Raw genomic sequence first — 12,362 nt, 5'->3', positions numbered from 1 at the left:
CCATTTCTATTAGGTGTCTACGCTCAAAAATTATGCACGTCAGAGCACATGTTGACTCTGTCGGCACCATTATAGTCAAAGGCCCTGTCAGAGCACGCACCTAAATCCCGTTTTGTGGGGGGTTTGGACGTAAGCCCCGAAGGGATCAACGAGTGTAGGACAACCCACCCTTAGGATGATCAGCTAAAACAGCATTGAAAAATGGTCTTCTAATTGGTGGTCTTCTCAAAGATGATGGCCAAGAGGCCTAATTAATGGGAGGAACTGAAAATCTTGCCTAGATGAAGCTGTGGTCTGCATAGATAGGTGGTCTGCCCAAAATACCCCTCTTATACATTTTCTCTTCATTCCAGCAGCAGAGGAGTATGAAAGCATTGCGATTACAATGGATAACGTCAGCGCATCATACAATGTTAATCTGTGCCGAAGCTCAATAAGCTAAATATACTGTAAAGCCAAATAATTCACTATTTGTATCATTAAAAGACTCCAAGAACATTGTGGCAATTACTGATATCTCAATACGAGCTCCGAGCCTGGATCTTCATATGTTTCATTTAATAACTCTAATTAAGTTGATCAGGAGAAATGTTCACTGCTCCCCTGACTGGATTCACTTAGTTACAATGCTTTATTTTTATATGACCCAGCACAGTAACAATTGTAGTCAATGGCTTCCGTCTATAGAAGCCAGAATATAAGGACAGGAGGCAGAGGAGTAACCTGAAGTTACCAGACCACAATGCAAAATCTACAACAAAGCTTCTCCCCGCTCTCGCCAATGCTCAGGTGCAATCTACTCACTGCCTGCTGTAACGCACTGTTTGCAGCGAGGCGAGGGCAGAAACCATCAATTAAAAAGAAATGGATATAAGGGTACGTTCACACATTGCTTTTTTATGCATTTTCTCTGCATGAAAACGCATCTTAAAATTATACTTCTTTTTATGCAAATTTTGATGCTTTTTTAATGCATTTTTCAGTGCATTTTTCTGGTGATAAGCCAATCTGATCTCAATGGGGAAAAACACGACAATAAAATGCTGAAAGTATTGACCTGCTGTGTTTTTTTTAAAAAACGTATCGCAGGTCACAAATGGAAAAAAAAGGGACCATGTGAATGAGATTTTAGAAATCTCATTAATTTGGCTGTTACTTCAAAACGCTGCTTTTTCGCTTTTTCCGTATAGAAAAAAATGAATTAAAAATGCTATGTGTGAACAAACACTTACACTGTCTTCAGCTTTGTGCTATTTTCACGGGTAAAGCACGTACCCATTATAATCTATGGTGCTGCAGCCTGTCAATCAAAGTGCCGCAATCGTGCCTACAGCCTCCATTCACTGAGAACTGAATGGTGATTGTAGCAGCTCCAGGCACTGCTCTATGACTGAAAGCTGGCGGCTGCCTGGAGGAATAAAGCTCATTTTCTCCCTGTAGCTACACTTTCAGTAAAACGGCCAGACAGCATTATAATGATATTATCCTACAAATTAACCCCATATCTGCAGGTTAGTAGTGTTTAGGGAACATGACTGGTTCCTTTTAAAAAAGTTAAAGAAAAAAAAAAGTTAAGAAATGGCTGACTATTTAGATTTTTCTGCAACTGGGTATGTGGCTGCCACTACTTGGTTCATCCATCCAATCTACCCAGCTGGATCATATACCCTTTACAAGACACATAGAGAAGTGAGTCTGTTTACGGTAGGGTGATGTCCCAACTATAATGTCATACTTATAAATGTTTGCAGAGTGCTGTAGCATTTTGTTTTTGCGTCTGTAGTGCGCGGCGTAGATGCACTTTTCTATGCATTGGATTCTATAAGAAGTGCTCACTATTTTTGTTTTTCTGTATGATGGAACATGTAGCTCCTACAGATCCATATTACAGACCTGTAAGAAATGTACGGTCTATCAGATGACACTGTATTCTTCTCTAGAATAAAGTCTTCTATGAGAAAATAGTTCTGAAATACAGCATGTGTTAGACCAAGGGTGCAAGACCTGTGGGCCACATGCCGCCCATAATGCAACGCTGTGCTGCCCTCAATCATCTGCTCACAGACATGATAGTGTCTGGTCATATGTATTTTCCATGACATGGAGAACATCAATGGTGCATAGAACCATTGGGGAAGGTATTTCTAACAATGGAGAGAGCTAAATGCACACTCTTCCTCTAGACTGCGAACATAATTTCAATATGCAATAAATGTCTCAGAAGGTAATACTGTAGTAATATTGAAGCTCTTGGGGTTGGATCATTCGACGATGTGGCCCCCGGACCAAAAAAAAGTTGTGCACCCCTGTGTTAGACATTGCCACAATTTTGTTTTTTGACTTCTATATGAAACGCTATGTCCCACCACATTGAATGGGAGGCATATGGAAATACAGTAGGAGGCCACTGGATGCAGGTGATGTATTCTGGATCCGTACAGGAAAAAGATCTTATATAGCTTATATCAACAGATGTAGTAGGCTAGAGAGATCATCAGTGGTGACTGGGGGCAGTATCAGACTGGAGTACCTTAGGACTATTATAACAGTCCTAAGGTAGTTAGTAGTAGTAGAGTAGTTAGAGGGTCCACCATTGCACAAAAGACACATCATCAATATGGTGAAATAGGTAGTTTACCAATCAACCCATAAGAGATTTACCCTAGGCACATCCTCGTACAGTCATCTCCAATTGGTAGGGAAATCCTCTTACAGTCATCTCCAAATGGTAGGGACATCCTCTTAAAGTCATTTCTAAATGGTAGGGACATCCTCTTAAAGTCATCTCTAAATGGTAGGGACATCCTCTTAAAGTCATCTCTAAATGGTAGGGACATCCTCTTAAAGTCATCTCTAAATGGTAGGGACATCCTCTTAAAGTCATCTCTAAATGGTAGGGACATCCTCTTAAAGTCATCTCCAAATGGGAAGTCCTAAGGCCCTTTTGTATAAGACCCATTTGTGGTTGGATAGAGGCCCCGATTCATCATTTGCAACTTCTGTTTTAAGTAATTTCCCTTTTCTGTCTTGTGGTATCTATTGCCGTTTTTGCGGCACATTCTTTAAAATGCCGCACGCGGTCCATGAATTTGGAGCATAGTAAAAAATGGCCTTTTTTTTCTGTCTTGAACTCTTTTTGCAACTTTGAACAGAAAGTGACAAGCTTTTGCAAAAATCGTGCCAAAAAACTGGAATCGCTAAACACCGCCCACAAAGCAGAAAAGCAAAACCAAAAAACCCAAAGGTGAGCACATATAAAATAGACTTAAAAAAAGGTGCAAATAGAAAAATGAACAAAGTAAGGAGCAAAATACACAAAACTGGGCAAAAAACAGGCGCAAAGGCAATGATGAATCAGAGCCATAGTGTTTACAATGGGGTCTAGAGGCCTCAAAAATAGAGATTAGCCATGATGCAGATGTACAAAGCTGGAAAACGCTTTTATCGCATACTGATTCATTACTGGTTTGCATTGCATTTCCAGAGCTTACATGCCTTTAGGTTATAGGCGCACGTTTAGGATTTAAAGCAGAAATTTGCGGAGTGTTTCTGCATCTCCTTGGTAGGAAAAATGCTGCAGAAAACCGTGCGTTTTTGCCGCTTTTTTATGCACTTTTTTATGCATTTTTTGAAGCGTTTTTGTACATCAATGAATGCTTTTTGGAGCTAAATAAAGTTATTTGGTGGGACATTGCTTTTTGGATTACCGTCAGAACTGGGGTTAGTATATTGGTTAATTTAAATAATTAAATAATGTGTCTGTTGTATTTCAAATAAAGTGTTTACTTTCGTGTCTGTGTGTTTATTTAACTCTTTAGTTTACTTTAATTAGGTTTGGTGATGTAAGGGTCTGATTGATACCTCGTCATCACCAAACAAAAATAGGTAGGTGTCAGCTAGTCCCATCTACCCAATCTCATTAGCATTTCACTACATGTAATTTCTGGGGCAGCTGTGAGCTGTTATTTTTTGCCTAGGAAGGTGCCACTAGGCTAACATGGTCCCTGGCTAAAATTAACAGCTCACAGCTGTTTTGTTAGCAGCAATGTTCCCCCCCGATCAGCAACAAGAAGCGCTTTGGACGCAGCATATTTTTTCTGCGTACAAAACGAGTTGTTCTAATGCCACACTTTTGTTGTCGGTACATGTGAATCCACCGCATATAATGACACTTCAATCGGTCAAAATCTGCAGCGGTCAGAGACTGGCGTTTCCGCTACAGAAATTTACATGCTGTGGATGAGTTTGGGTACGTGGCCGCGGTCAGGAGCCGCTGCAGATTTGACGCTGCGTGTTTATACAGCGTCAAACCCACAGCGTCCAGATGTTACAGTATAGTGGATGGGATCTCTAGAAATCCCATGTCCACTATGCTTACATCTGAGGCTGCGAATCACCAGTGGACATTGATATGCGGCGCGTCTTTCAGGACTGCAGCATGTCAAATTCTCTTGCGGAGTTGCTGGTCTGCGCAACAGAAATTTGACCACTAGAATGTATTTAATGTGGTAAATACGCATGGTTCAGTGAACACATGTGGATTAGACGCAGCAAAAAATATGCGTCCAAAGTGCTGCTACGTCCAGATCGAAAAAAAAATGGCATGGGCATCATTTTTATAACCAGCAGAGGGAAAGCCGACCACTGGGGGCTTATATTAGTAGCCGGGGAAGGGGCCATTAGCCAAAAATGTTCCGTGGCTATTACTATCAGCCCACTGCTGTTTTCTTACCCCATACTGGCTAGATTACAAGGGGATCCCAGAAAAAAATTGACGTAGGACCCCCTAGGAAATCTAACCAGAAAATGCTAAACAGACAGCTGTGGGCTGATAGTAATAGCCAGGGAAGGGGCTATGGATACTAGCCCCCTCCTCAGCTAATAATGTCACCCCTCAGCAGTCCCAGAAATGGCGCATCCATAAGATGCGCCATATCTGGTGCTTAGCCTCCGCTCTTCCCACTGCCCTGTAGCGATGGCGAGTGGGGTAATGGGGTTGGGGTTCACGTCAGCCTTGTATTGGCAGCTGACATGAAGCCTAAGTTAGTAATGGAGGGCGTCAATCAGGCACCCCCATTACTAACCACGTAGTAAAGTGGTCGCTGCTTTTTCAATAAAAGACACGGCCAGAATAAAGTAGCTTAATGAAATAAAAAACGCACGGTTTTTTTTTGCTTAATTTTTATTATACTCTCAATCCCCGAATCCCTCAGCTTCTGAAAAAAACTTAAAATAAAAAGCAACCATATCCCTCACCTGTCCGCCGTCACGACGTAGTCCATTGGATTGTCCCTCGGCGATCTGGGTCACTTCTACAGCAGTGACATCAGCAATCACTGATGTCACTGCTGTAGAAGACAGCAATGTATACTGACAGGAGTGTAAAATCACTCCAGTCAGTGTACATTGCTGCTGCAGGAGTGAGGTCACTGTGGTTCATCAACTGAAGATCAGCTGATCAGCCCCAGTGACCTCAGCACCAGTACTGGTGGGAACACGTGACCGCAGGTCCTGGCAGCGCAGTACACTGCTGGGAGTGAGTGCGCTCCCGGCAGTGTACCGCCGGCCGCCGGGAGGACGACATCGCTGGGGGACATCGCCGGACAAGTGAGAATAGTTTTTTAATTTTTTACTTTTTTTTTATCGTGAGTGGTTTCCAGCTCGCCTGAGGGGGCTACTGCTCCCCTCAGCCGCTCCGCTCTCTCTGTTATCAGCGGGAGCGGTGGTCAGATGAGAGGAGTAATAGTCCTCCTCTACCGACCCGGGTACTATTCGCGGCGCGTTCCCGCAGCGTTTCCACTTTAATTGAAACGTAGCAAATCCGCAGGTATAAATATTATACCTGCGGATTTGCTGCGGTTCAATTAAAGTCAATGGGCGGGAAACGCAGCGCAGTGGACATGCTGCATTTTTTTCAGCAATGGCAATCCTGAGCGAAAATTTCCGCATCATGTGCACAGCACATCAGGATTGCCATTGTAATACCTGACAGACCGATTACCAAGAGTTTCTGCTGCGTTTCCGCGGTGAAAAAATGCAGCGAAAACGCATCAAAAATGCTACATGTAAACTTAGCCTTACTGTACATAGGATCTAGCACATAAAGCTGTTTCATCTGTTTTACATGGACAAACTACACGCTTGTCACTGGGTTATATCGGTGTCTCCAGCACATTACCTAAGGAATTGTTGCTTTGATTAATACGAGCATTGACAGGACTCAAGGTGTATGTTGTGATCTCGTCTCAAATGAACTGAAATGAGATGCATCTGATGACGCACAGCGCTACTGGTACAGTACATCTAAGCAGCAAGGGAGTGTTATTCATGCCATCGGCACTATGAGTAATTGATGATACAAGTAAATAAAATGAGCCATGTATACTTTATCACAGTACACGGCATCATAAGAACTTGATGCTGAAGATACAATTAATTCCATACCGATAATATATATCAGCAATGTTCAGACCAGCTGAAACATTTCTTCCATCAGTCATGATAATTATTATTTTTACAGAAATATCTGTCTGTCACAGTACAGCTTCCAATGCTGCATTGATAAACTAATACATTCCTCTATCGTTTGAGCCTTTCTATTAATTATGGGGGTTTCCTCCTCTAAACTACAATTTCCTATTGAGTAGACGCTTGGTGACAACTTGATCATGTGTGAGTTCTGCTTCTGGGACAATTCTGCAATAAACGTCTATCGCCATTAGTACTGAATAGTAAAGGTGCAATTATTTTATAGTAACATGACGAGTAATAATGAAGAACTGTCACTCATGGGGGCTGCATGTGCCGGTCCTTTGTTATTGTTGCTTGTTGTAGTCGTCATCTCAGATACGAGCACTAAAGATTATCAGAGTGCCGTTTGGATTATACTACTGCTATAGCAATATGACCAGGCATCGTGGTCCTCAAAAATTCCCTGTTCTAGACACACAAAATAAGCTTGGCTGTGGGCAAGTAAAGGTAAAATGAACGGATTAGGTGGGGGAATACCAGAGCCAACAAGGCATTTCCATAGTTGACGTCAATGTAATACAATATCTGCTCAAATCTAGGAGATTAAGAGCGTTGTATTGTTCGAAACGCGTAGGCCAAGTGTTTCCAGTCTTTTTAACTCCTTTTTAGAGCATAATTAATAAAGATGTTTTTTATAGCGAGGTGAAATTTATCCCTTTTTGAAGGCCAGATTTTTTCGATTTCTACAATCACTACTTACCTGGAAACCGGCCTAAGGCTCCTTTCCATGCACCGCACCCATTGAGGACTTGTCTATTTGGAATTGGTGAGCTGATGTGAACTTTTTTCTCCTTTCCTCAGCTCAAGTCTTCCAGAATAATGATGTCTGTGTCCCCTGATTTTGGCCAAACTTGACCATCTAAGGTCTGTTGGGACCTCCAGACTCTCCCTGAACAAATGATTTTGAGCAGAGAAGGTTCGAGCATGACTTTCAATCCTTGATCTTACCTAGCATTTCTCAATTCTTGCTCACAGGTGATTTTCCTGAGTGGGGAACCCACTTCTATGATATCTATATGCCCTAATAATCCTTAAAGGCAAGGGTTGTCTTAATAAGACCATAAGACAACCGCTTTAAAGAATGCCTCCTCCCCCACACATTTCTCTAACTGATGCTAAGTTTTTAAGGTTTTTGGACTAAAGATAAAGGGTGGCTCATTGGTTAGCCCTGAAGCTTTGCAGTGTTGGAGCGTTGGTATCCCAGTCCCACCAAAGACATTTGGAGGTTCTCCCTAAGTTTGGTGGTTTCCTCTGACTACTCCGTTTTCCACCCACACTCTAAAGACATACAGATAGGGAATTTAGATTGTGAGCCCCAATAGGGACAATGATGATAATGGCTGTAAAGTGCTGTAGAATTAATGGCACTGTTAAAGTGAGTAAAATAATCGTAGATGTGAGTAATATTTTGAGATTTGTTTGGCTCAGGTGAAAAAAACAGCCATAAAACAGGAGGACAATTGGCATCAGGGAACTTATAAGACTAATACATTTTGGTCTAGAAAAGTATGGAGACATGGGACAATGGGAGAGGTATAAGGAATATGCATAAGGATGGATCACCTGTAGATCTGTGGAAATGGATCATAGAAGATTCCCAATTCAATGTCTAAGGGGTATTTACCCTTTCCCTTCTCACCATGTGTAGAGTGACCTGAAATGATTGGCTATACACAGGTTTCCTTATATTCTTCTTAAGCTGCTTTATCTATATGCAAAGGCTGAGTCATGATTACCTTGAGCTGCTTTGTTCATACATTTATATATTTTCCTATTATATATTCCTATCATATATTGACTCTAGGCAGTGTACTTGGATGAATAGAAACTCTGTTTGCCTATATAGTAACATACGTTTTGATTTTCTGTGGATCAATAAATAGGGAGTTTTTTTTTTTGTTATTCCTTACATGGATTAACTAGATGATGATATTCACTACCTTTTTGGTTTTTAATTGTTTTTAATTGGCTGTTCTCTTCATTGTCAATAAAATTTATATTATTATTCTGTATCTTTGGTGATCCTGATGCATTATATACGCACTACTTTTTCTCTTTATACTTCAGTTTTAGTGTCTTAGTGCGTTTTCAGTGATCCCATTTTATATTGCTAGTGCCCTCAGCATTTTTTTCTTAGTCTAAATTATTGTCCATGCAATTGCAACTCTTTTTTTTTCTATAATGCCTGATGGCACCACTTCTTCTACAGTTAATATTATTAACGATAGTTACTAGTGATGAGCGAGCACTAAAATGCTCGGGTACTCATTGTTCGAGTCGAGCAAATTGGAATACTCGAGTGCTCGACCCGAGCAACGAGCCCAATGTAAGTCTATGGGAAACTCGAGCATTTTTCAGGCGTCTCCCCACGACGGTCTGCAGAGAGCTTAAATATTGCCCAAATCGATGGGAACAGTGCTCAAATGACATGGGAACAGCATGGGGAAGACCCCTGGAAGCATTTCTGACTCCCAGATCACTGCTGTCAGCAACGTGGTCAGAGTATTACGCCACTTTTACAGACTCACAATAAAACATACAAAAACGAAACCAAAATGGATTTTCCTGGGAAATATGTTAAGGAACATTCCTTTCCAGGGTAATGACTTGTATATAAGGCAAAATAAATACACAAAAACAAAAATGCTCCTCCACACCTTGGGCTATGTTCACACGTAGCATTTTTGATGCGTTTTTGTACTTTTGCATTGCTTTCAACCAAGACAAATGCATTCACCGGGAAATGTTATTTTAACATTTTACAACCTTATCTGGCCATGTGATGTGTGACACATCATCAGACACATTCTGCTTAATTTATGATGGAGGGACTCTGAAAGTCACAAAGCCTATTTTTATAGGGCCATCAGATGGCTTTTACTATTCTTAAAGGGCCAGCTGTCGGCCCTCGCTATTGTTAGAGAGCCATCAGCGGGCTATGCTTTGTTGTTTCCATTATTAACGACTGGGTCTCCTATACTGTTATTGCATATGCAGTGAGTGGCAGGTCTGCCAAAAATTTGAAGGAACTCCAATGCCCCTTGCAAGAGACATAGAGGTCGGAGGGCCTCCTGCAAACAATGTTCCCATTATTAGGAAGTGTGTCTCCCATACAGTTTGCCTATGCAGTGAAGTAACAGCAGCCAAAAATTTGGAGGAACTCCAATGCCCCTTGCAAGAGACGTAGAGGTTGGAGGGCCTCCTGCAAAAAATGCTCCCATTATTGGAAAGTGTGTCTCCCATACTGTCTGCCTATGCAGTGAAGCAACGGCTGCCAAAAATTTGGAGGAACTCCAATGCCCCTTGCAAGAGACGTAGAGGTCAGAGGGCCTCCTGAAAACAATGTTCCCTTTTTTAGGAAGTGGGTCTCCCATACTGGTTGCCGTATGTAGTATACCCATGTCTGGGTGTGAATACAGAGGTGCTTGGGAATACAGTTAGACCTCCCAAAAAAAAGACACTGTATTTGAGTTTATGTTACGCTGCAATCATTCGGTGGTGTTGAGAAGTCTGGCCCAATCCAGCCCTTGTTTATTTTTATAAGAGTCAGCTTGTCAGCATTTTCAGTTGACAGGCGGATGTGCCTTTCGGTTATAATTCCACCGGCGGCACTAAAAAACCCGCTCTGACAAAACGCTAGTGGCAGGGCAGGCCAGGACCTCCAAGGCGTAGAGAGCCAGTTCATGCTCCTTGTCCAGCTTGGATACCGAATAATTATAAGGCATAGAGGTATCAAGGAGGACATTGGTACGGTCGGCAAGGTACTCCTTCACCATCTTCCGAAACTTTTCATTTCTTGAGAGAGTACCCCGCGCATCAGGGCTTGTGCGATGGGAGAGTCTGAGAAATCTGTGCCAGAACTTTGACAGTGTTTCTCTGCCTCTGCTCGATTGCATTTGTGTCTCTCTCGCCTGTGCTCCTTGGTTGTCCAACGAACTGTGAACTCTGCCGCCAGCGTTTTCAGATGGGAATTTTTTAAATAATTCGGCAACAAGGGCCTTCTCGTACTGTACCATTTTATTAGGCCTGTCCTGCAAGGGAATAAAAGACAGAAAGTTCTCCTTGTAGCGTGGGTGTAGAAGTGTCACCATCACCAACCAATAATGACTGTCACCCAAAATTTGGACGACGTGAGGGTCACGGGAAAGGCAGCGTAACATAAACTCAGCCATGTGTGCCAGACTGCAAAGAGGCAAGACTTCCGTGTCCTCACCGAGAGAACGACTGTCCATGCTTTCCTCCTCACCCTCCTCCTCTTCCTCCTCCCTGTCCTCAGGCCACCCACGCTGAACAGACGGTATGACAGTTGGGCAGGTAGTACCGTCTATAACGCAGGAAACTAGCTCCTGTTCTTCCTCCTCCTCCTCCCCTTCCTCATTGTCACCCAATTCACGTTGGGATGAGATGAGGCTGGGCTGTGTGTAATCACCCTGTATGGTTCCTTGCTCCATCTCATCGTGCTCCGCCTGCAAAGCATCATCTTTACTTGTGAGCAGAGAGCATTTCAGAAGACAGAGGAGTGGGATGGTGATGCTAATTATGGCGTCATCGCCGCTTACCATCTTGGTGGAGTCCTCACAGTTTTGGAGGATGGTACAAATGTCTGACATCCATGTCCACTCCTGAGGTCTTATGTGTGGAGTCTGAACTGAATACCGACGGCCTTGTTGATGCTGGTAGTCAACAACTGCCCTCTTCTGCTCATAAATCCTTCCCAACATCTGCAATATAGAGTTCCAACGCATGGGGACATCGCAGATCAGCTGGTGAGCTGGAAGCTGCAAACGTTGCTGAAGCATGGCAAGGGCGGCGGAAGCTGTAGCTGACTTTCTAAAATGGGCACACAGACGGTGTACTTTGTCAAGTAGCTTTTGAGAACCCGCTGAACCATGAGGTTAAGCACATGGGCCAGGTATGCTACATGTGTGAGCTCGCCTCAGAACCGCCACCAGATTTCGGCCATTGTCACACATGACCATGCCTGGCTGTAGGTTCACCTGTGTCAGCCACAGATCTGCCTGCTCTTTCAGAGCTGTCCACAACTCTTCAGCGTTATGCGGTTTGTCACCTAAGAAGCATATTAGCTTCAGCACAGCCTGTTGCCGCTTTGCCGAGGCAGTGCTGCAGTGCTTCCAGTTGCGACTGATGTGGTCATTTCAGAGATAGAGGCTGAAAAGGAGGAAGTGGAGTTACAGGAGCTGTAGAATGTGGGGGCAACCCTTATTGATCCATGAGCCCGCAATCCTCGGCGTCGGGAAGACGTGCTGCATCCCAAGGTCCGACTGTTTCCTGGCTTCCACTATATTAACCTAATGTGCTGTCAGCGAGATAAACTGTCCCTGCCCACAAGCACTTGTCCACTTGTCCATGGTTAGGTGGACTTTCCCAGTAACTGCATTGTTGAGGGCACGTCTAATGTTGTGGGACACGTGCCCGTGTAATGCGGGGATGGCACACAGGGAGAAATAGTGGCGGCTGGGGACTGAGTACCGATGGACGGCCGCCGCCATCAGGCTGCAGAAAGTTTCCGTCTCCAGGAGCCTAAAAGGCAACATTTTGAGAGCAAGCATTCACAAAATGTGTGAATTTAGTAGTGTGGCCTGTGGGGCGTTGGCTGCGTATTTGCACTTGCGTTCCAAGGACTGGGGTAGTGACAACTGAACTCTGTGCTGGGACAAGGACGTGGACGTGCTTGCTAATGGTGCTAGTTGAGAGTGTGCAACGACAGGTGCAGGGCGGGAAGCATCTTTGCATGCGACATGGACAGGGGATTGGTGTGCACGCACAACAGCAGAACAAGCAGTGGTGTCACCCGCAGACACTGTTGCTGG

Source organism: Phyllobates terribilis, unplaced genomic scaffold, assembly GCF_046119375.1.
Source record: "Phyllobates terribilis strain yellow unplaced genomic scaffold, ASM4611937v1 Scaffold_9__5_contigs__length_417890890, whole genome shotgun sequence".
In the NCBI taxonomy this organism is placed as follows: Eukaryota; Metazoa; Chordata; class Amphibia; order Anura; family Dendrobatidae; genus Phyllobates; species Phyllobates terribilis.
The sequence above is the reverse complement of the archived record's forward strand: the minus strand, read 5'-3'. Positions refer to the sequence as shown.